This window comes from Dasypus novemcinctus, chromosome 2, assembly GCF_030445035.2.
Source record: "Dasypus novemcinctus isolate mDasNov1 chromosome 2, mDasNov1.1.hap2, whole genome shotgun sequence".
NCBI classification, from domain to species: Eukaryota; Metazoa; Chordata; class Mammalia; order Cingulata; family Dasypodidae; genus Dasypus; species Dasypus novemcinctus.
In genome coordinates this window covers 76,867,126-76,872,413 of record NC_080674.1, presented here as the reverse complement: position 1 = coordinate 76,872,413, position 5,288 = coordinate 76,867,126, and positions in this window count along the sequence as shown.

The window sequence follows — 5,288 nt, the reverse complement described above, 5'->3', positions numbered from 1 at the left end:
AGCAAGAAGACAGTGGTCTGATATATTTAAGATACTTCAAGAGAAAAACTTCCAGCTGAGAATCTTATATCCAGCAAGACTTCTTAATAAGAATAAGAAATCTTCTTAATAAGAAATAAGAATATTCACAGATAAACAGAAACAGAATTTCTAAGCAAGAAACCAGATTTTCAGGAAATACTAAAGGGTGTGCTAGAGCCTGAAAAGAAAAGACAGGAAAGAGAGGCCTGGAAGAGAGTCTAGAAATGAAGATTATATCAATGAAAGTGACTAAAAGTGTCAAAAGAGTGGTGAAAATAAAATATGATAGATAAAGCTCAAATAGTCAGGAATAAACTTAACCAGTGATATAAAGCACCTGTATTCAGAAAAATGAAACTCAATATTAAAACAAATCAAAAAAGCCCTAAATAACTGGAAGAACATTCCATGCTCAAGGATTGGAAGACGAAATATCATTAAGATGTCAATTCTGTTCAAATTGATATACAGATTTAGTGCAATCCCAATAAAAATTCCACCAGGATTAAGGAAACAATTGAAAACATGATCATTAAATTTATTTGGAAGGGTAAGGAGTCCTGAATAGCCAGAAACATTATGAAAAGAAAAAGTGAACCCTCATCTCCAGACTTTAAATAATAATACCTACCTATAGTGGTAAAAACAGTATGGTGCTGGCCTAAAGACAGACACAATAGATCAATGGCACCAAAGTTATGGTTAAGAAACAGACCCTCATAGGCATGGTCAAGTGATTTTTGACTAGCCTGTCAAACTCACACAGCTCAGGCAAAAAAAATCCATTCAACAAAAGGTGCTGAAAGAATTGGACATCCATAGCTGAAAGAAGGAAGGAGGACCCCTATCTCATACCTTATCCAAAACTTAACTCAAAATGGATCAAAAAACTAAAAATAAAATCAAGATCCATAAAACTTCTGGAAGAAATTATTGGAAAATATCTTCAAGAACTGGTGGTAAGTGGTGGATTCTTAAAGGAGATAAGAGGAGGACTGAGTGGACTACTGATGTTTAATGTACGTAGACGTTTTAATTAGCTTTACTGTAAAAGTATGGAAATGTACAGAGTGGATAGTAACTCACAGTGAGTAACAGTTAGTTTATAAATGGGGATGTGACTGAAAATGTTAGTCTAGTTGTATAAATGCCAATTGACAGAATGCTAGAGAATAATCTAGGAACTGGATAGCACAGTAAACCAAGAGGTGGATGAGAATTGTGATTGATGGTACAGATGCAAGAATGTCCTTTGTTAGCTAGAGCAAATGTATATCACTATTACAGGGTGTTGGGAATGTGGAGAAGCATGGGAAAAATATAACTGGAGTGGCCTATGGACTGTGATTAGTAGTAATATATTCTTGCATCTATGCAAAAGATGTACTGTGTTGATACTGAGGAAAATATGAGCCAAATGTATACTATGGACATGGTAACAATCAGATGATACTATTTTATCTGTAGCAAATAACACACAATGTTGTGTGTTGGTGGAGGGGTGTTTTTTGGGAATTCTGCACATATGCATGATTGTTTTATAAGTTTACAACTTCTGTCATAAAAAAATATATTTTAAAAATAAAAATCGGGTGGGTTGGGGGGGGAAACATACCAAATGTAAGATAAGGATTATGATTAGTAGTAAGATTTTGACAATGTTCTTTCATAATTTGTAGCAAACATCTCATGACAATGCAAGATGTTGGTGGAGGGTTGATGTATGGGACCCCTGTATGATGTTATGCATGTTTGCTTTGTAAGTTCACAACTTTTACTATACACTTAATTGTTTATGTATGTTCAAATATAAATGATATAAAGATAATAATAATAGGATTGATTGGGGGGAAAATACTTTGTTTAGTAGTAATATTTTGACAATGCTTTTTAATCACTAGTTAAAAAGGTTTAACAACAATGCAAGTTATTGATGGTAGGGTGAGTTATGAGAGTCCTGTCTGATGTTATATATGTTTGTTTTGTAAATTCACAACAATTATTATACACTTATTGTTTATGTATGTTTATGTATGAGTGATATTCTTCAATAAATTTTAAAAAAATATATATATATATAAGGGATTTCCATATGCCCCACTCCCTACCCCTCCCACACTTTCCTACATTAACAACATCCTTCGTTAGTGTGGTACATTTGTTACAATTGATGAACACATAGTGGAGCATTACCACTAAGTGTGGATTATACTTTACATTATAGTTTAAACTCTCTCCCACACAATTTTGTAAGTTATGACAAGATATATAATGGCCTGTATCTGTCATTGCATCGTCATTCAGGACAATTTCAATGTCCCAAAAATGCCCCCATATTACACCTATTTTTCTCTTCAGAACCATCTGTAGCCCCTGCCTCCACATCAATGATAAAAGTTCTTCCATTGCTAGAATAACAATGACTATAGTAGAATAACAGTAAGTCACTCTATCCATCATTCATTCCCCAATCCTGAGGATTCTGGGATGGTGATGCCCACTCCACCTCTAATTGAGAGGGGTCTTAGATCCCATGGGGAAGATGAATGGGATCTGACGCCCCTAGATGTAGACTCTCTCTGTTGCTTGGGATGGTTTTTGTCCATCTTCACCTTGTTGTTGTCCTGGGAGAGTCCAATGAACTGCAACTCTGTCAACATTCAGGGCCTGACTGGCAAATGGACAGTCCAAAGATTTAAGTCTCTTGGACATAAACCAGTCAGCTCTAATGCTCACTATAGATTCAAATAGAAGGAATAGAAGAGCCATGTGTAGGGAAATCACAACTGAGTCCAACTCTGTCACACTAGGGAATATAAATCCAAAATAGGGCTCACTGGCAGGGTGCCAAACTCTTGAGCTGTCAGCCCTACCTGTAGTGTCTGGATATCTCCAGTGCCTTCAGGAGACCTACTATTTGAGGCAATATTTACTGTGGTAGTCAATGAGGTCCTGTTCAGATATGCATAAGCATAACCTCTGGAATGACCTCCCAACTCACTTTGAAGTCTCTTAGCCATATAAATGCATTTGTCTTTACCCTTTCCCCCTTTTGGTCAAGGTTTTTTTCTAGTTGCATTGCTATTTGGTGCTTGGTAGTAATCCCTTGGTGCCAGGTAGGGTCATCTCTGGGAGTCATGTCCCAAACCAGAGAAAAGGTAATGCATTTATATGCTGAGTTTGGCTTAGAGAGGGACCACATTTGAGCAACAAGGAGGCTCTCAGGAGGTAACACTTGGGCAATCTATAATACTAGGCTAAGTTTCAATTTCAAAAGAAAAGTTTCCTAAGTACAGTCATCAGTATCAAGGGCCCATCAGTGGTATTAGGGTAATGTTGGCCTCATAGAATGATTAGGCAATTATCCCTCCACTTCTATTTTTTGGAAGAATTTAAGCAGGATTGATGTTAGTTCTTTCTGGAGTGTTTGGTAGAATTCACCTGCGAAGCCATCTGGTCCTGGGCTCTTCTTAGTTGGGAGGTTTTTTGATGACTAATTCAATCTCTTTACTTGTGATTGGTCTGTTGAGTTTGATTTCTTCTTTCATCAATGTAGGCTGCTTGTGTGTTTCTAGGAATTTGTCAATTTCCTCTAAATTATCCATCTTTTGGCATATAATTTTTCAAACTATCCTCTTATGATACTCTTTATTCCAGTGGGATCAGTGATGATATCCACTTCCTTGTTTCTTATTTTATGTATTTGCATTTTCTCTCTTTTTTCATTGTTAGTCTACGTAAGGGTTGGTCAATTTTAATAATAATAAAAAAAAACAGCTTTTGGTTTTGTTTAGTTTTGCTAGTGCTTTCTTACTTTCATTTAACGCTACTCTAATCTTTGTTATTTCCTTCTTTCTACTTCCTTTGGGGTTAATTTATTGTTCTTTTTTTAATTCCTCCAGGTGTGCAGTTAGTTCTTTTTAAATATTTGCATTTATGGCTATGAATCTCCCTCTCAATACAGATTTTACTGTATCCTATAGGTTTTGATATGTTGTGCTTTCATTTTCATTTGTTTCAAGGTAGTTACTAATTTCTTTTGCAATGTCCTCTACCCACTGTTTGTCTAAGAGTATGCTGTTTACCTTCCATATTTTTGAGCCTAATCTGGTTCTCTACCCCCTACTGGTTTCCAGCTTCATTCCATTGTGGTCAGAGAAATTACTATGAACAATTTCAAACACCTGTATTCATTGAGAGTTGTTCTGTGGTCTACCATGTGGTCTATCCTGGAGAATGATCCATGTGCACTTGGGAAGAATGTATATACTGCTATATTTGGGTAAAATGTTTTGTATATGTCTATTAGGTCCAGATCCTCAATGTGTTACTCAGGTTCTTTGTTTCTTTATTGATTCTCTGTCAATATGTTCTATTGAATGGTGATAATGGTATATTAAAGTCCTCCACTATAATTGCAGAGGCATCTATTTTTTCACTTAGTTTTTCCAATGTTTGCCTCATGTATTTTGAGGAGCCCTGGTTAGGTGCATGAATGTTTATGATTATTCTTTCTTCTTGATAGATTACCCCTTTTATTAATATATAGTGTTCTTCTTTGTCTCTTGAGGGCACACGGCAGACAGCGGGCAGTGTCAAGGGCGGACGCACAGCGGCACGAAGAATGCTGCGGAGACGGAGAGTGGTGGCAATGCATCTGCTTTATTGAGGAAGACAAGCGTTTATATAGGCTAGGGTGCTGGCGGTAGCAAGGCTAAGCCAAATAAGGCAATGTATGTGAGGGGAGGCCGCTAATTGGCTGGGGGACGGTTGGGGGTGAGGTACGAGGGTAAGGGGCGACGTGTGGGGTGCGGATTGGCTTAAGGTGAAGGCGACCTCCGATTGGTTGTTGGAGGCTGTTGCTAGGTAAAAGGGCAGAGGTGAGGTTATCATTCTGGCGGGGGGTATATGGGGGCTGGGGCAGAAAATAAGGGGAAATTGTGGGTTGGGTTCTGGTGAGGCGTGGGAGAGGCAGGCCGATTACCCTAGGGCGGCCCCTATGGAGACCGGATGCTGGGTGGAGATAGAGGAGGCAGCCGTTACGGGCAAGAGTAGCAGAGGGGGCGACAATCTACCCGTGCCAAGCACTCACCCAGCAGGAGACGAGGCCTCATCTCAACGTGCTGGGCCTGCCCAACGATGGTAGCATGCTTGTTACCTCATCTCACCCTTGTTTTTTAGTTTAGAAGAAAAGGGGGCTGCCATGGCAATGGGCAGACGGCCTCTGCCGGCTGGTAGGCGGGAGGAGCGGGGTAAGGGGTAGCGGG